This window comes from Artemia franciscana, chromosome 4, assembly GCF_032884065.1.
Source record: "Artemia franciscana chromosome 4, ASM3288406v1, whole genome shotgun sequence".
Lineage (NCBI taxonomy): Eukaryota > Metazoa > Arthropoda > Branchiopoda > Anostraca > Artemiidae > Artemia > Artemia franciscana.
The window spans coordinates 12,131,879-12,152,632 of NC_088866.1; the positions used below are offsets into that span (position 1 = coordinate 12,131,879).

At 36.6% G+C, this 20,754-nt stretch overlaps 1 protein-coding gene across 3 annotated transcripts in view; it reads left to right on the plus strand.

Moving 5' to 3' along the window:
- The first annotated feature begins 5,629 nt into the window (after positions 1 to 5,629).
- Positions 5,630 to 20,754, plus strand: part of LOC136026003 (cytochrome P450 306a1-like) — a 68,646-nt gene continuing 53,521 nt past the window's right edge. The window contains exon 1 of one of the 3 annotated variants that reach the window (XM_065702148.1): positions 5,630 to 5,746. The gene's annotated coding sequence lies outside the window, so the exon portion shown is untranslated. Of the gene's footprint in view, positions 5,747 to 8,160; positions 8,285 to 20,754 lie in introns of those variants that run through there. The other 2 variants (XM_065702147.1, XM_065702149.1) reach the window with 2 other exon arrangements.

A 20,754-nucleotide genomic window follows, 5' to 3' on the forward strand; every position in this document is an offset into this window, starting at 1 on the left:
ACACAAACAACTTATTTTTATATGTATACATATATATATCTTCTATATATATAAAAATAAGTTGTCTGTGTGTGTGTCTGTCTGTCAGGTGACGTCATGTTTCTGTGTCGACTGACGTCATGAAGTTAGTTGTCGTCATTTTTGCTATGACGGTGACGTCATCAACGGTATTTAAGACATTTGTTCACAGAAAAATGTTTAATTGTAAAATGACTGAAGAACCTACAATGGCAACAGCCGAGGAAGCTGCTCAAAGAGTTTATGCCAAAAAACTTGCTGCTGATAGAGAAAGTAAGAAAAGAAAGCGTTCCGAGGAATCACAAGAACAGCAAGAAAACAGGCTTGCAGCTGATAGAGAAAGTAAGAAAAGAAAGCGTGCTGGGGAATCACAAGAACAGCAAGAAAACAGGCTTGCGGCTAAAGAACGCAAAACCACGCAGTTAGATGAAAATCCACCTGGACAGCGAGAGTCAAAACATATCAAAACTGAAAATGATAGCGATGATGATTGGGTTTGGGATTTTGACTTGGATAAGGTCATCAATGCCTACCAGATTTAAGTTAAAAAAAAGGTTCGTCGATATGTACTTCATAGTGACGCTGAAAAATAAAGAAGAAAAAGAAAACTGAAAAAAGAAAAAAGGTAAAAAACTAAAAAAAAACTAAAAAGAAAAAACACTCAAAGAGAAATTACGGACCGGGACACAAATGACGACCGAGACAGAGGGAATATAAGTGACGACCGGGAACCTCAAAGAGAAATTACAGACTGGGACACCCGGACACAAATCACGACCGGGACACAGGGAATATAAATGACGACCGGCACACAGGGACACAACTACAACGGGGACGCCGGGGGCACAGGCGGGATATATAAATGACGACATGTTGCATAGCATCAGCCTTAGATATTTCATTACATAAATGATTAAGTATCGACGGTTTATCCTGGATCATAAAATCTGAAGGACACAGACTTTTGTACATACAGCTTATATTAATAAAAACAAATTCACAGAGCATTATCAAAAAAACAAAAAAGGGAGTTAAAGCACAACAAACGGAAAAACAAAACGTGTAAAAAAAAACTTTATAGGATAAATTATAAGCAGAAAGAGCCATGAATTAAAGAAAGGTGGGGTTCTTAGAAACCAATTCCAAAGGGGGGGGGTTAGTATTAGAGGTAAATTTAACCCCTATTAAGAGTTACTTAATAGTTACACCCCTCCTGTTCCAATTCCCCTCCTGTGACACTAAATGGCTTACACACAGTACAATTTAAAGCATTTTCTTCAATAAGCCTATACCTTATTGCCACAATATGTAGAAATCCAGGCCAAACCATAGACCTCAAGACCAAGCCGTAGTAATCCATGTAAACTCATAGAAATCATGTCCAAACTTTATAAATCGAGGGCAACCTCTAAAATCAAGACAAATACATAGAAATCATAACCAATGGTCAGCCGTATCAGGCAGCCGCAGAAATCCAGACTGAACCATAGATACAAGGACCAATCCGAAGTAATCAAGAGATTAATATATAGAAATCCAGAACAATCCTTAGAAATCAAGATCACTACATACAAATCATTACCAGACCCTAGAATTCCAGATGAATTCATAAAAATAATCACCAAACCAAAGAAATTACGTGGTCAATATGTAGAAATCTAGACCAACCCCATAGAAATCATGACCCCTTCATAGAAATCCAGGCAAACTCACAAAAATTAAGCGATCAGTATTAGAAACCTAAGCCAAACCATAGAAATCAATAGAAAAATGCATAGACATTCAGACCAAACTATAGAAATCAAGATTACTCCCCCCCCCCGGAAATAGAGAGATCAATATGAAGAAATCCAGAATAACCCCCTAGAAATCATAATCAATAAATACAAGTCCGGACGAATTCTTGCAGATCATAAGCAATGCATAGAAATCCACACGAATTCATTAAAAATCAAGGTCAACCCTAGAAATCCATACCAAACCATAGACATCAAGGCCAAACCGTAAAAATCGAAAGATCAACATGTAGAAAGTCAGAACAATCCTTAGAAACCACGACTGGTGCATACAAATCCAGACCTTACCGTAAAAAAAAACAAGACCAAACTCTAGAAATCATGGTCAACCTCTAAAAATCAAGACCAATCCAAAGAAATCAAGGATAACATCTAAAATTCCAGAACAAACATACAAGTCATGTTCTAACGCTAGAAATCCAAACAAAATCATGAGAATTCAAGACCAAACTGAAAAAATCAAGGTCAATCCCTAAAAATCAAGATCAATCAAAAGAAATCGATAGATCAAAAGGCCAACCTCGAAAAATCAAGACTAATCCGAAGAAATCAAGAGGTCAACATGTAGAAATTTAGAGCAACCTCATGGAAATCGTAACCAGTGCTTGGAAATTCAGACGAACTTGCAAAAACAAGATATCAACATTCAGAAATCCAAAACAATCCTTAGAAATCTTAACCTGTGCATAGAAATCTAGACCAAACCGTAAAACCAAGACAAAACTCTAGAAATCATGGTCAGCCTGTAAAAATCAAGACTAACGCTAGGAAATCAAGGGCAACATCTAAAAATTAAGACCAATACATACAAGTCATAACCAGACCCTAGAAATCCCAACGAATTCATGAGAATAAAGACCAAACTGAATTCATTCAGGATCAGCCAGTGGTATTTATTTGAAACTCTTTGGGGATATTTAACTAAATCGATCGATCTGGGAATATTTATCTAAATCGATCTAGATATATCCATCTTTTTTAAAATGGTGTGTTCAATATGTGAAATACCTCAGAAACAGTTAAGGACATTAAGTTGGAAGTTTTAGAGAATGTTATGGTGGATGTTGCACTTGATTATAAGATAATATGTACATCCCAATTGTCAAAAGAGGTTTACCTGCAATATCCTAAGAACCGCTAATTGCATCTAGTTGAAACTTTCAGAGAATACTGAAGGAGATACTGAGATAAATCAAAAGACGCTAATTTGAACTAATGAATTAGTATATAATATTTTAACTCTTAAGCGAAAGATGTGAAACTGGAGAAATGTTCTTTGTATTAAGGAATAACAAACATTGGCAATTAAACGAACAAAAAGAAATTTATTAGAATGCTTTCCAAAAAAGAAGTGTTTAGAAAGTATAAAGCAGAAATAAAATCCAATAATAATTCAAATTCAAAACGACAAGAAATCACAATTAGAGATTAAATGAATCCCAAAACGAACAGAAATAAAACCAAAGGGTCGTATCAGACATAAAGATAATAGACACTAATATGGATGAATTAATAAACCTTAAAACGAGTATGAATTAAATTGAATATTTAATTCAAACATAAAACGAGCAAAAATTACTTCTAGCTTGAGTTTAGCTACTGCCCCCTTCCTCCTCCTCTACATGTTTAAAGTTCAAAGGCCAATTGCTTTATTTGCTCTTTACTGGAAACAAATTATGCTATATACGATCTTTTGGTATTTGTAATTTTGAAAAATAAAAAAATAAAAGTAAAAAAATATGCAGTTACTGAGTTTCCAGACATTAGGATCATCATGTTTCGGATATTCGGTTTATTTTCATTAGTTCCTTCCAGTCATTTTGATTATTATTATAGTAATTAATTTGACGTCGAAGTTTTGAAAACAAAGCATGCTGTTCTAAGTAAAAATAGTTTTCAATAATACTCAAATGATGCAATAGGATTTAAGCCTATAAATAGTTATAGGAGGAGGAGAAAGGGGGCAGTAGCTATGCTCCTTCTTGAAGTAATTTCTGTTTGTTTTAGGTTTGACTTTGATATTCTATTTAATTTTTACATGTTTTAAGATTTATTTATTCATCTACACCAGTATCTATTATCTTTATGTTTGATATGATCATTTAGTCTAGTTATAATTTCTTTTCGCTTTGGCTTTTATTTTTTCTTTATTCTGATTGTTTTGAGTTTGAACTATTATAGGGCTTTATTTCTGATGGTCTTAAGTTTGATTAAATACTCCCAGAAACTTTTTACTCGTCTTTAAGATATAAAGACGATTTATTTCTTTTCGGTAAGTTTTTTTCTAAATTGGTCAGTGAAAAAGAACATTTTTGTATTCATTTTTTGATCGTTTTGCTACTCATGCCAGGATATACTCTCCGTAGAAAATTCCCCCCGGAAAAATTCCTTCCATCGGGAAATTCTCTCCGCAGAAATTCTCCCCTGATAAATTTCTGCATATTTACTAGTTACAAATACTATATTTAAACTATGAATGGCAAACTACATAACTTGCAGACCTTCTCCCTCCCATGTAAAATTTCCCCTGGACAGTTTCACCAGAAACTTTCACCCTACGGAAAATCTCCTTGTGGGAAATTCCCCCATTAGAAAAATTCCCTTGAAAAATTCGCGTATATTCTCCGTAAAAAATACTAAATGTAAACAATTGACAAATTACATAACTTACGGACCTTTCCCCCAGGGTCGGGGGGTCATGTCATCCATAGTTATGGGAACTTTTAATTACGCTGAACCAAAAGAGTATATGCAAATTTTGATCGGATGTCAATGAAGAAAGGAATGGGTGCGGAAGGCGGTTAGTTGTTCTCCAATCTTTTTTGTCATTTGAAAAGGGCACTAGTACTTTTAATTCCAATGAGCCCTCTTCCAAACTGCCAGGATCATTGGTTCGATACGACAACTCATGGAAAAAAAACAAAAACGAACAAATAGCCTAATTGCGCATCTGTGATTTGGCAAAAAATACAATTTACGGATTTAGGTTGATGGGAACTTGAAACCTCTACAATCTGGTTCTCTGATACATAGAATCTGATGCTATGATTTTCGTTATGATCCCTTAGCTTTTTGGGGTGTTTCCGGCATTTTCGAAAATCAGGTAAATTTTTCTCAGGTACTTAGCTTTTGATGAGCAACGTTAAACTTAATGAATATCATTTATCTGGAACCAGCATAAGAAATCCAATTCTATTGATATATTAGTTGTTATCAAAATTCTTTTTTTAGAATTTTAGGTACCATTCGGCTGTGTTGCTCCTTACTTGTAGTTTTTACCATGAAACTATTTGATGAAAACGCATGAAAGAATATACCTGCCAGTCAGCATTGCTAAGTCAAAGAACTTATTTTTTCTCTCTATTGTAAATAGAGAAAGGATGATTTAGTCCCGTTACATATAATGATCGTCACGATTTTAAAACAAGTTTGCAATGCATAAGCAGCATTGCAACGTCATTGGCCAATATGGTCATATCTAAGTTACGAAATGCAAATAGTGACAACTGGTCTTCTAAAATTTAAATGTCGTATAGAATTGTACACGTTGCTCAACGTTCAAACAGAAAAAAAAAGCACCTACAGGCAGTGTCCATGAATTGCGTTGATGAGTAATTTTAATATTTAATTGCTATAATATTCGTCCAGTATTATCTGTTCCACGGCTGTTGCTTTTTTTTATAGAAAAAATCGAATGTATTTTCAATGTTTTTTTTTGCATTAAAGGTCAAGTATTGAAGGAGAGAGTATTAGGCTGCCCAATAAAGTGAATTTCTTCAGCTTCATAAATTGCTCAACGACAATTGTTTCAGTTGTCGTTCAGTTCAGTTGTCAACTACATTGTTTCAGTTGGCGAGTAAATTGACGTGAAAAGCAAATATTGACGTGGAAAGTAAACATTGTTTCCGTATGAACGTCTAAGTGAACCTAGAGTCAGTATAATATTTTCATTCCCCATTTTGGTAGATTTTACAAGTGCGTGATGGTTATTTAAGTCAGCTCATATTAAAACTTGATCAATACCCAATAGCACATTACTTGTGTACAATGGTGGGTTCCTGTGTAACTGAGCCCTCATTTAGCTTGACCCCATTTAACTAAACATGTTTAACTGAACTGTTGCTCAGCTCAACCCCCCCCCCCCTCATTAGATCAACCTCCAAGCAATTCAGCCCTCATTTAACTCAATCCTCATGCAATGTTAGCCCGTTCAACCTATCTGTATTTAACTCTACCCCAAATCGCCTCAACCCGTGATAAAATTGTCTCGAATGAAACGGTCTTTATTCATTGGTTAATCCTTATCCAAGAGTTTTTGATTATCTTTATGCTCCTTTAATGCAAAGCTATTCCTCCCCCGCCCCTTCTAATAAATAAAAGATATCATTCCTTCTAATATACTTTAAATTAGAAAAGATTTTCATGTACAGAGTCCGAAGCCCCTTTAAACTTAAACCCCATGTAATTCAACCCTCATCTAATTCAACGATCATCCAACTCAAACTTGTAGCATGATTGCAAGGGCACTTGCAACCTAGTGAAGAACGAATTGTGACCCATTGTAATCAAAATTTTCAAATGTTTAAAAAAAAGAACTGTCTAGCCAGAAAAAAATTACCGTTTATAGCCAAATCAGGAATGGTAATTATTAATTCAATTTGTCGTCATAGTAAAGCCTTATTTTGAACATTTACATATAAGTTCGACTTCCTATCTCCAGTGCTTTAAGAAGACTTCACGGAGACAACCCCTGTGTACATGTAAAATATTGCTGAGAAATTTATTCCAAGGGCGGTCAGAAGACAAATCCAAAAAAGTGAGAAATAGATGAATTAACTTGACAATATTAGCAAATGGTTGGAAGCCCCCGCCAAGAAATTTTGAGATTTCTAGAGGACAGTGGCCTGAAGCTCCTGCACGGTGTGTGTGTGGGGGGGGGGGAGTTGACACTACTAACCACTTTCAGCTCATTTTGATGGTTTTTGCATGCACAGTTATATACACTGGAAAAAATAAACAACTGAACTATCTTATTGTTATTTCTTCGCGGTCTTTTCTTGTGGTTATAAGAATGGACCGAGATAAAAAATAAAAAATTAAAAACGGTACTCAAATACATTCCAGGTTTTAAAATGAATTTAAATCAATCACAACAAAATATACCAAACATGATGAAAATATAATACTTTAGTCTATATAATAATATAATTTGGGATATATATTTGCACATTAGAGGGGATGGGAGTGAAATAACCTAACATAACCTTACCTCCCCTTAATGTGCAAATATAATGCCCAAATCATACAAGTCCAATGCATTGCGTCACCGGCCATTTGTCTTTGTAGCTATGAAATCGGTTACCTTAAATAGTCCATTTAGCAAACTGCTCGAGTGTGTTCTGAATGGTACGGGAGCACCAAAAGTTATTTTTCAGATGAAAGCAAAGAGCGCCATTAAAACTTAAGATGATTAGAAATCATCATATTTAGGAGGAGGGGTGGCTACCTGCTCTGCAATCTGCAGTGTTATGTTTCTCTGTGTAATAGACTTTGTCAAAATGGTATACGGCAAAACTAATCCGGGACTTGTGTATTATACGCCACTCAATCAAGCTTACGCTGTGTAAAACTCGAGAACAAACTAGTTTGTTATTAGTTTGTTCTTCGTTACTTTGGAGACAATTTGTGTTATATATTTGTACATTAGAGGAGGGGGGGGGTGAAGTATAGCGGGTCTGCATCCACAATATGTTAGGTGCAATTATTCTTTATATTATGTAGTAACAATTGTTTTCTAACTTCAAACTGTCCAAATACTTTACCCCATTTAGTTTGCAAATATATAGCCCAAATTATATATTTCCCATCTATTTTATCATTTGTGTTTGTCTTGTCTCACGCTAAACTGAAAGGATCTAACGAACAAACCGGTTTTCTCGAGTATTACTCAGCCTAAACTTGAGTGAGCCACGTAAAACACATTATTTTAATAGCCTTATTAATAAACTTATTTTATAAGTGAAATATGCAGCACGTATCCCCCTCCCCCCCAAAAAAAAAACGAAAAATTGGATTGGAGGGTCAGGGGATTTACAATTGGAATCTAAGACATTTAGAAAGCAAATTTATAAGCATAATATGCAGATTTGTCTAGTTTATGAAGGAGTTTCTTATTTCCTCTTCATAAATAATTACTTTGTGTATTTAATAATGATGTGGGATAAATACTTTTGATCCTATCGTTCAGAATGATAAAGAAAACTGACTGTTATTTCTTATTTTCAAAAACTACCAAATCGCCTTGAGTAATCAATGAATAACCTTAAAAGTACAGTACATACAAATGCACACGTTACTGGTTCAAATTACCTTTTCACTTAGTCAACAAGAGATTTCGGAATAGTGATTGGCAAAAGACACAGCTGTTGACTAGGATTTTATTATAGTTGTAAGCAGTTTCTCCAATCAAGGTGAACATTTAAACTCAAGTTGAAAGGAGGGACTGGATTTCCCTCCTAAATTTGGAATAGAAATCATTAAAGTGGAGAGGGGCTTTGAATAAACAGGTGTGGGGGAGGAGCTTGCGTACCTATGTTGACCTCCGGGGGCTTGGTGCTGCAGTAAGTTGCTACTAATAGTTGCAGTGGTATAAAGAACTAAGGTATAAATCTACTACTGAGGCTATAAATAGGGAATCTCGTTAAGTAGACGCTTTTTACTTCATAATATGCAAAGAACTGTAGTTAATATTTTTGAAGGCGCTCTCTTTATACTCCCTCTATATTTTACCACTGACTCCCCCTCCCCCTGAAATGTGTTAATATATAGCCAAAATTATATATATATATATATATATATATATATATATATATATATATATATATATATATATATATATATATATATGTATATTAGGGGAGAGGAGTAATGTCTACTAGAAGTGTCTCAAAATATGTTAGCTATAATTTTTCTGTATATTGTGAAGCAATAATTGTTTTCTTAACATGTTTCCTTCTCAATAGTCCCAATTCTTCGCTTATACCTGAATTAGCCTATACCAGGAAGGATATCAGCCATTTGATTGACATTGTTTTTTTTTTAAGTATCAACACTAGATAGAAATTTCCTAAATTTAATGAAGTTCGATTTATTTATATTTAGTTTTTAGATACTACCTGTTTTAACTGCGTACAGACCTGGATTTACCAATAGGCCCGGACCAAAGGGCGGACAATGCCAGGAGGGCGCAAAAATTATCACAGCGATTTTTTTTTTAGCAAAAACTGGACTGGGATGATTGTATCACCAAAAGCTGGGTTCGCTTTGCCGCCTTGCTGCCTATTCACAGAGGAGTGATTTTAAAACGACACAGGAAATCAGGAATTCCGCGGCCACTTTAAAACTGTCACATGTCTCCTAAGAATAGCAGTTGACGGTTTGGTATAATCTCTCTCTGTTATTACTTTTGGTTCATCAGTTGCAGCAGGTCCGTTGCTTCCACTATCCCCGAGTTTTCAGAATTTCCACGAAAAAGGAGCGACAAAAACGCTTGGGCTTAGAAGTTTCAAAGCCTTAAAACCCAGTCCTTCCTGCATACCACCTGCATCTACCTGTTGTGGTTCACAGTTTCTTACTGTTTTAAAAATAGAGTTAAGACAAAGAGTCAAACTTTAGCGTAAAGAGCGGGGCGTTGAGGAGGAAAAGCCCCTTTCATATATGGAGTAATTTCTGTTCGTTTTAAGTTTTAATGTTGCTCCTTACTTTCATTTAAAAAAACCTTGTTTTTTTATTTAATAAAAATAAAATTGGAGCTGAAATAAAGTGGACTTTAGAGACCATACACGTCGCGTCTAGCCCATTTGTGTCTAATTCTTAGTTGTATTTAATTCCTAGCAGAGTTAAACTGGTAATTTATTCAAGCCGAAAGAAGAGGAGACATCCGCTTAAATTTTCCACTACCCATTGTTATTAGGGTAGCTTGTTTAAATAACGTACACGATTCCACTCAGACTAATGAAATGATTTTATTCTTAAGATTATTCCTATAATTTCGTATTTTCATAAAATGATTATTTTTCTACGATTTTCGAATTTCTTCCTGCTTTGAGAATTGCCTTCCCCGGAAATATATTCACATTTATGTACTATTATATTCAGCTCTTTCCGGGGTTGCCACCCGATGAGATAAAAATCAACAGATTTTTGTGATTTTTTGGCTGATTTAGAGATTTTCTTCAATAATCTACTGATTTATGTATGATTTAGTGATGTTTTTTTTTTGCTTAAGGCGTTAGGCAATATAAAAAATCATTAGAATTAGTGATTGATTACAAGGGTTGGCCACCCTGGCTCCTTCTGGTACTAACATGATACCATTTGACAACAACAATTACAACAAGGAAGTAGCGCAGTGACGTCAAATCCAGACATGTTTCGGTATGCGGCTAGAGAGGGACCTGACCCTTTCCTCTCTGAAAGGAATACTTACTCCGCTATTGTGCATCCACGTTCCATGTTATTTTCATTCTGGGTCAAAACCTAAAATGATTCAAGATCCATGGGCAAAAACTGGACTGTGTTATTGATATAGGATGATAAGCCAAATGGCCCAACCTCAAACTTTTTAATGGAAAGTTAGGCATGTATCACCTAGGAATCGAAAAAGTGTGAAAAAATTAAACCTCTATACGTTCTGGTACAAAATGGGTCCAATGCTCTTCAAAAACGCCTCCCCTTCACCCGTGTCACTCACGGGAATTTTTATTTATAACCAGGGTCACAAAGTGGGCCTTGTATCTTTTGAGATTAACTACTATCGTCGACCTTTCAGATTAGAGGCAGGCGTGCATTTCGTTTTTTGACTGATGAATTTGAAAATTCACGGGGTAAGTACCATCGGCCTATGAGCAGCGGCATAATTTCTTCAAAATTCTGGGGAGGGAGGGGCAAAGTCGGAAGTTGGAAAATGAGCCGTTTGGAATAATGAAAGTAATATATAGTACTATAAAAGTACTATTAAGATACTTTATAGGACTATAAAAGTTTCTGTTGATGCTTGAATTATGCAGGCTTATGTCAATTTTGACGAGATATTTGAAGAAACTAAAATTTGGCTGGGTGGGTGGGGGGCAAATTCCAGTCTGGGGGTGAAACGAGGTCTGGAGAGGGCAGTTGCCCTATGCCCCATAGCAAATTATACCCTTACCAATGAAACATAGTGGCGATTACTTTCAGAGACACAGTTTTCCTCTCCAACCTTTAAACATGCAACTTGTTCTCAGTATAAAGCACCCCTTCAGGCATAACCCCTTCACAAAGGATAATTTTCTGGGAAAGGCGATTATACAAAAAAAAGACCTTTAACAGAGGCAATAATGAAGGTGTTATCAAACAAAATGAAATGGCACGGGTTGTTATAGATGTGATGAGCTAAGGCGGAGTAAAAAATTTATGGCCTTTGGCGTAGCCCCATGGCTTTGTCGATTAAGGACCTGTGTTTTAGTAATCTCTCCCCCAATTGTTGGCAGTTGGGAAATGAAAGTAAGGAGCAACATTAAAACTTAAAACGAACAGAAATTACTCCGTATATGAAAGGGGCTTTTCCTCCTCAACGCCCAGCTCTTTACGCTAAAGTTTGACTCTTTGTCTTAACTCTATTTTTAAAACAGTAAGAAACTTTAGCGTAAAGAGCAGGGCGTTGAGGAGGAAAAGCCCCTTTCATATACGGAGTAAATTCTGTTCGTTTTAAGTTTTAATGTTGTCCTTACTTTCATTTAAAAAAACTAGTTTTCTTATTTAATTTCTGGACGTTTTTAAATTAATGCAAGTTTTGATCTTGGCTCTCCACACATAAATAATTAAAACGAAATTTGCACATTAGTTAACTGCAATTTTGAAAATTTTTGGGAAGATTTTGAGAAAAAAGGAGCAAGAGAGGAGGCCTAGTTCCTAGTTAGGAGACCCTCCAATTTTTGATTACTTAAAAAAGCAAACAGAACTTTTAATCTTTTACAAACGTTTTCATTGGTAAAAATATACGTAACTTACGAATTAGCTTACGTAACCAACTTCTATATTCGTATGTTTTTATTGCGTATATGAGGGGTTTCAACCCTCGTCGATACCTCGCTCATTACACTAAAGCTTAAATTTTGTCCCAATTACTTAAGAATGACATCTGAATCACAAAGGCCGTAGAATAAATAGTTGAAATTACTAAAAATACTTTAGCGTAAAGAATGAGATATAACGAGGAGGTAAACCCCTCATATGCGTAATAATTTTTGTTCGTTTTAAGTTTTAATGCTGCTCCTTACTTTCAGTAGAAAAAAACTTTCCATGTTTATTTTTTCATTGTTTTTTCAAATTATGCTAGAAAATCCTGCGCCCCCTTCATTGAGATTCTTTTCCCCCATGAGCAGTTTCTCTATGGAAATATCATCCCACGTAACCCCCCCCCCCCCCAACTCTAACCCTAAACCAAAACAAGAGCTAAGAGCTCATATGGCACTTGTGACGAGGCAAGAAGAGCTAAGAGCCAAGAGCTCATATGGTATGAGCTCTAACAATATTCTCAGAATCAATAGATTGATTTAAAAGGAAAATCAGAGGCTTAATGCCGGTCGGGATTTAAAATAAGAGCTCTGAGTCGCGATGTCCTTCTAAATATCAAAATTCATTAAGATCCGACCACCCATTCGTAAGTTATAAATACCTTATTTTTTCAAATTTTTCCTCTCTCTTTAGCCACCCATATGGTCAAATCTGGGAAAACGACTTTATCAAGTCAATTTTGCAGCTCCCTGACATGCCTACCAATTTTCGTCGTCCTAGCACGTCCAGAAGCGCCAAACTCGCCAAATCACTGAACCCCTTCCCTCAACTCCCCCAAAGAGAGCGAATCCAGTATGGTTATGTCAATCACTTATCTAGGACATTTGCTTATTCTATCCACCAAGCTTCTTCCGGATTCCTCCACTATAAGCGTTTTCCAAGATTTCCGATTTCCCCCTCCAACTCCTCCCAATGTCAACAGATCTGGTCGCGATTTGAAATAAGAGCTCTGAGACATGAATTCCTTCTAAATATCAAATTTGATTAAGATCCTGTCACCAGTTCTTAAGTTAAAAATACCTCAATTTTTCTAATTTTTCCAAATTAACGTCCCCCAGCTCCTCCAAAGAGAACGGATCCGTTCCAATTATGTCAATCATGTATCTAGAACTTGTGCTTATTCTTCCCATCAAGTTTCATCCTGATTTCTCCACTCTAAGCGTTTTCCAAGATTTCTGTTTCCCTCCTCCAACCCCCCTATGTCTCCAGATCCAATTCGAGTCGAAAATGGAGCATCTGAGACATAAGATCCGTCTATATATATCAAGTTTCATTAAGATCCAATCACCTATTCGTATGATAAAATATCCCAATTTTCACGTTTTCCAAGATTTCCGGTTTCCCCCTCTAACTCCCCCTAATGTCACAAGATCTGGTCGAAATTTTAAATACGAGCTCGAAAGCATAAGATCCTTCTAAATATCAAATTTCATTAAGATCTGGTCGCCTGTTCGTAAGTTAAAAATACCTCATTTTTCCGAATTATCCCCCCCCCCAACTCCACCAAAGAGAGCAGATCTGGTCCGGTTACGTCAGTCACGTATCTAAGACAGGTTTTATTCTTCCCATCCAGTTTCATCTTGACCTTTCCGCTTTAAGTATTTTCTAAGATTTCCGGTACCCCCCCCCCCAAATGTCCCCCAATAACACTGGCCCCGGTTGAGATTTAAAATGAGAGATCTGAGTTACGAGGTCCTTCTAAATATGAAGTTTCGTGAAGATCTGATCACTCCTTCGTAAGTTAAAAATACGTCATTTTTTCTAATTTTTCAGAATTAGCCCCCCCCCCCAATAGAGCAGATCCGTTCCAATTATGTCAATCACGTACCTAAGACTTCTGCTTATTTTCCCCACCAAGTTTTATCCCGATCCCTCCAATCTAAGCGTTTTCCATGATTTTAGGTTCCCCCCAAACTCCCCCCAATGTCACCAGATCCGGTCGGGATTTAAAATAAGAGCTTTGAGACACGATATCCTTCTAAATATCAAATTTCATTGAGATCCGATCACCCGTTCGTAAGTTAAAAATACCTCACTTTTTCTAATTTTTCAGAATTAACCCTCCCCCCCAGCTACCCCAAAGAGAGCGGATCGGTTCCGGTTATGTCAACCATGTATCTAGGACTTGTACTTATTTTTCCCACCAAGTGTCATCCCGATCCCTCCACTCTAAGTATTTTCCAAGATTTTAGGTTTCCCCCTCCCAACTCCCCCCCCCAATGTCACCACATCCGGTCGGGACTTAAAATAAGAGCTCTGAGACACGATATCCTTCTTAATATCAAATTTGATTGAGATCCGATCACCCGTTCGTAAGTTAAAAATACCTCATTTTTTCTAATTTTTCAGAATTAACCCCCCTCCAGCTACCCCAAAGAGAGCGGATCCGTTCCGGTTATGTCAATCATGTATCTAGGACTTGTTTTATTTTTCCCACCAAGTTTCATCCCGATCCCTCCACTCTAAGTGTTTTCCAAGATTTTAGGTTTCCCCCTCCCAACTCTACCCCCCAATGTCACCAGATCCAGTTGGGATTTAAAATAAGAGCTCTGAGACATGATATCCTTCTAAATATAGAATTTCATTGAGATCCGATCCCCCGTTCGTAAGTTAAAAATACCTCATTTTTTCTAATTTTTCAGAATTAACAACCCCCCCCCAACTACCCCAAAAAGATCGGATCCGTTCCGGTTATGTCAATCATGTATCTAGGACTTGTTTTTAGTTTTCCCACCAAATTGCATCCCGATCCCTCCACTCTAAGTGTTTTCCAAGATTTTAGGTTTCCCCCTCCCAACTCCCCCCTCCCAATGTCACCAGATCCAGTCGGGATTTAAATTAATAGCTCTGAGACACGATATCCTTCTAAATATCAAATTTTATTGAAATCCGATCACCCGTTCGTAAGTTAAAAATACCTCATTTTTTCTAGTTTTTCAGAATTAACCCCCCCCCCCCCCCCAACTACCCAAAAGAGAGCGGATCCGTTCCAGTTATGACAATCATGTATCTAGGACTTGTGCTTATTCTTCCCACCAAGTTTCATCCCGATCCCTCCACTCTAAGTGTTTTCCAAGATTTTAGGTTTCCCCCTCCCAAATCCCCCCAATGTCATCAGATCCAGTCGGGATTTAAAATAACAGATCAGAGACACGATATCCTTCCAAACATTAAATTTCATTAAGATCTGATCAACAGTTCGTAAGTTAAAAATACTTCAATTTTTCTATTTTTCCGAATTAACGGGCCCCCCACTCCCCCTCCAGACGGTCAAATCGGGAAAATGACTATTTCTAATTTAATCTGGTGCGGTCCCTAATGCGCCTGCCAAATATCATCGTCCTAGCTTAGTTGGAAGTGACAGACCGACAGACCGACAGAAATTGCGATTGCTATATGTCACTTGGTGAAAACCAAGTGCCATAAAAATCCCCCTGAGAATGTCCGTACACTTCCCTGTAACCATTACTATATGTAAACACAGGTCAAAGTTTGTAACTTGCAGCCCCTCCCACGGGGACTGCGGGGGAGTAAGTCGTCCTAAAGACATAGTTATTAGGTTTTTCGACTATGTTGAATAAAACTGTTATCTCAGAATTTTGATCTGGTGACTTTGGGGGGAAAATGAGCATGGGAGGGGGCCTAGGTGCCCTCCAATTTTTTGGTCACTTAAAAAGGGCACTAGAACTTTTAATTCCCGTTAGAATGAGCCCTCTCGCAACATTCTAGGACCACTCAGTCGATACAATCACCCCTGGGAAAAAAAAACAAACAAATAAACACTCATCCGTGATCTGTCTTCTGGCAAAAAATGCGAAATTCCACATTTTTGTAGATAGCAGCTTGAAACTTCTACAACAAGGTTCTCTGATACGCTGAATTTGATGATGTGATTTTCGTTAAGATTGTATGACTTTTAAGGGATGTTTTCCCCTATTTTCTAAAATGAGGCACATTTTCTCAGGCTCGTAACTTTTTATGGGTATAACCAATCTTGATGAAACTTATATATTTAAAATCAGCATTAAAATTCGATTCTTTTGATGTAACTCTTGGTATTAAAATTTCATTTTTTAGAGTTTCGGTTACTATTGAGCCGGGTCGCTCCTTACTATACAGTTCGTTACCACGAACTGTTTGAAAGTTTGACTCTTTTTCTTAACTCTACATTTTAAAACAGTAAAAAACTTTAGCGTAAAGAGTGGGGCGTTGAGGAGGAAAAGCCCCTTTCAAATACGGAGTAATTTCTGTTCATTTTAAGTTTTAATGTCGCTCCTTACTTTCATTTAAAAAAACTTGTTTTCTTATTTAATTTCTGGACGTTTTTAAATTAATGCATGTTTTGATCTTGGCTCTCCAAACATAAATAATTAAAACGAAATTTGCACATTAGTTAACTGCAATTTTGAAAATTTTTGGGAAGATTTTGAGAAAAAAGGAGCAAGAGAGGAGGCCTAGTTCCTAGTTAGGAGACCCTCCAATTTTTGATTACTTAAAAAAGCAACTATAACTTTTAATTTTTACAAACGTTTTCATTGGTAAAAATATACGTAACTTACGAATTAGCTTACGTAACGAACTTCTATATTCGTATGTTTTTATTGCGTATATGAGGGGGTTCAACCCTCGTCGATACCTCGCTCATTACACTAAAGCTTAAATTTTGTCCCAATTACTTAAGAATGACATCTGAATCACAAAGGCCGTAGAATAAATAGTTGAAATTACTAAAAATACTTTAGCGTAAAGAATGAGATATAACGAGGAGGTAAACCCCTCATATGCGTAATAATTTTTGTTCGTTTTAAGTTTTAATGCTGCTCCTTACTTTCAGTAGAAAAAACTTTCCATGTTTATTTTTTCATTGTTTTTTTCAAATTATGCTAGAAAATCCTGCACCCCCTTCATTGAGATTCTTTTCCCCCATGAGCAGTTTCTCTATGGAGATATCATCCCACGTAAACCCCCCCCCCAACTCGAACCCTAAACCAAAACAAGAGCTAAGAGCTCATATGGGACTTGTGACGAGGCAAGAAGAGATAAGAGCCAAGAGCTCATATGGTATGAGGTCTAACAATATTCTCAGAATCAATAGATTGATTTAAAAGGAAAATCAGAGGCTTAATGCCGGTCGGGATTTAAAATAAGAGCTCTGAGTCACGATGTCCTTCTAAATATCAAAAAACATTAAGATCCGACCACCCATTCGGAAGTTATAAATACCTTATTTTTTCAAATTTTTCCTCTCTCTTTAGCCCCCCATATGGTCAAATCTGGGAAAACGACTTTATCAAGTCAATTTTTGCAGCTCCCTGACATGCCTACCAATTTTCGTCGTCCTAGCACGTCCAAAAGCGCCTAACTCGCCAAATCACTGAACCCCTTCCCTCAACTCCCCCAAAGAGAGCGAATCCAGTATGGTTATGTCAATCACTTATCTAGGACATTTGCTTATTCTATCCACCAAGCTTCTTCCGGATTCCTCCACTATAAGCGTTTTCCAAGATTTCCAATTTCCCCCTCCAACTCCCCCCAATGTCAACAGATCTGGTCGCGATTTGAAATAAAGGCTCTGAGACATGAATTCCTTCTAAATATCAAATTTGATTAAGATCCTGTCACCAGTTCTTAAGTTAAAAATACCTCAATTTTTCTAATTTTTCCAAGTTAACGTCCCCCAGCTCCTCCAAAGAGAACGGATCCGTTCCAATTATGTCAATCATGTATCTAGAACTTGTGCTTATTCTTCCCATCAAGTTTCATCCTGATTTCTCCACTCTAAGCGTTTTCCAAGATTTCTGTTTCCCTCCTCCAACCCCCTATGTCTCCGGATCCAATTCGAGTCGAAAATGGAGCATTGTTTAATTTCTGAACGTTCTTGAATTAATGCATGGTTTGATCTTGGCTCTCGCACATAAATAATTAAAACGAGATTTGCATATTAATTTTTGGGGCTAAGTAGCTTTTTCATAGTTTTAATCGAAAGATTTTGAGAAAAAAGGAGCAAGGGAGGAGGCCTAGTTGCCCTCCAATTTTTTGATTACTTAAAAAGGCAACTATAACTTATAATTTTTTACGGACGTTTTCATAAGTAAAAATATATTAAATTACTTAGCGAACTTCTATATTCATATGTTTTTATTGCGTATATGCGGGGGCTCACCCCTCGTCTATACCTCGCTCTTTACATTAAAGCTGAAATTTTGTCCCAATTTCTTAAGAATGACCCCTGAATCACAAAGGCCGTAGAATAAATAGTTGAAATTACTAAAAATACTTTAGCGTAAAGAGCGAGGTATTACGAGGAGGTAAACCCCTCATATGCATAATAATTTCTGTTCGTTTTAAGTTTTAATGCTGCTTCTCACTTTCAGTAGAAAAAACTTTTCATATTTATTTTTTCATTGTTTTTTTAAATAATGCTAGAAAATCCTGCGCCCCCTCCATTGAAAGTCTTTCCCCCATGAGAAGTTCATCCATGGAAATATCTTCCACGGTAACCCTCCCCCTCAAATATCCCCCCAACCCCAAACCAGCCCCTCCCACGGGGACTGCGGTGGAGTAAGTCGTCCCCAAAGACATAGTTATTGGGTTTTTCGACTATTGTGAATAAAATGGCTATCTCAGAATTTTGATCCGGTGACTTTGGGGAAAAATGAGCGTGGGAGGGGGCCTAGGTGCCCTCCAATTTTTTTGTTCACTTAAAAAGGGCACTAGAACTTTCAATTTCCGTTAGAATGAGCCCTTTCGCGACATTGTAGGACCAATGAGTCGATACGATCACCCCTGGGAAAAAAAAAAAAAAATAAAATAAAAAAATAAACACGCATCCGTGATTTGTCTTCTGGCAAAAAATGCGAAATTCCACATTTTTGTAGATGGGGGCTTGAAACTTCTACAATAAGGTTCTCTTATACGCTGAATCTGATGGTGTGAGTTTCGTTAAGATCGTATGATTCTTAGGGGGTGTTTCTCCCTATTTTCTAAAATGAGGCAAATTTTCTCAGGCTCGTAACTTTTGATGGGTAAGACTAATCTTAATGAAACTTATATATTTAAATCAGCATTAAAATGCCATTCTTTTGATGTAACTATTGGTATCAAAATTCCATTTTTTAGAGTTTCGGTTACTATTCAGCCTGGTCACTCCTTACTACAGTTCGTTACCATGAACTGTTTGATGACAAGTTCCGTTTGACTAGTCCTTATTGGATATATTAGTATCAACTGACCAATGATATTACACAAGTCCGCAACCAGTTAATACCAGATGCTATAGTTGAATCAACCATAATTAGCCAGTGAATGCCACTCGAATAGCTTAACCTTATCAAGATGGTGGTAGTTGTTTTGTCTATTTTGATTAACCTTATCATTTTGTTTATTTTATTCATCTTTCTGCCTAATTTAGAAATTGAGTTGGTAAAGTTCGATACAGTTACCGAATTGGAATGAAATGTCGGTAAGTCAAGATCGGGGTGCTTTTCATTTCAGCTTCTTTCATTTCCTTTTTTTCATCTTATTATGTTGTTAAATATATTCTTTCATGAATTTGAATAGAAAACAGTAAAACTGCGGCGCTTCGCATTATTACTTAGCGGGCTATTTTTTGAGCCACCAAAATATTGGGGAGGGAGGTGGATTTAAAAATGTTGATCTAAATATCGGTGGTGGGATGGACAGAAAGCTATTGGAGGGCCTTTTGCCCAGTATCGTTGTACAATTGTAAAAATTCTCGTATGATTCCAGTTCAAAAAGCTGCAGCATGCCATCTTTCTGGTAAGGAATTGAGGATGGGGGGGGGAGATGATGCTGGTGCTGTCGAGAGCTCATTTCACGCTTCTAATAATATAGATTGTAATTCCTTACATGCTTTGGCATCAAACAATGTGCAATATGAGTACCTTTCTGCAAAGAAGAAACTGAGTTGGACCTGGCAGGGGGATATTGGATGAGCCATGGGCCCGCTCTGTGCTTCCTAATACTGCTAAGTGAAATCAATGCTTGATTTTATTCGCACCGCTTTAAACAAAGTACAGCATACCTACTTAAGAGATATTGTAGGATCTCATTTTCATTGTTAGACAGTATTGGAGAAGGGTTTGCATAATCAAGCCCTATAGTCATCACTTGTGTAATGTCGATTCTGAAAAAAACTTTGGTTCAGTCAAAAGAAGAGCTTTAGTGAATGTCCTATCTTTGTATGGTCTATCAGATATGTACATTAAATTGATTAGTGCTATGTGGGAGAATAATATACAGCTGCGGCTAAGGTAGGAAATAAGGTTAGTAGTTGGTTTGGTGTTGAATCAGGAGTAAAGAGAGACTGTGTCCCATCCGCGCTTATATGGTTTATTTTGATGGAAGTCATGTTAAAATTAACGGCAAAGGCTATAGGAAAGCATGGAATATAATGGGAATGTTAAATTCTCCTAGACTTGCAATTCTGCAGATGATTTGAGTTTTAGCAAAGTCTTAGTGTCAGGAAAGTCAAACGTTAACATTTTAGATTAAAATGTTAGCAAAGTAAGTGATTTTGTGAAGGTTTTGGGAGTTCAAGGTGCTAGAAGAGACTTTAAAATTAATGTTAAGAAAACTATGGTGCTTAGACAAAGAATAAATGAAAATGGAGAAATAATGTTGATTGACGATAGGATCCTTTGAGTGGATAGCTTCACTTACCTGGGTAATTTTATTAATATAGATATTCGACACAGTGTAGATGTAAAAAGTAGAATAGCTATGGTTCTGGTCCAGGGTTAGTTTTTACTATCAAAATAAGATTGGAAGAATAGGAAGGTAATTCTACAAACCAAGATTAGAATAT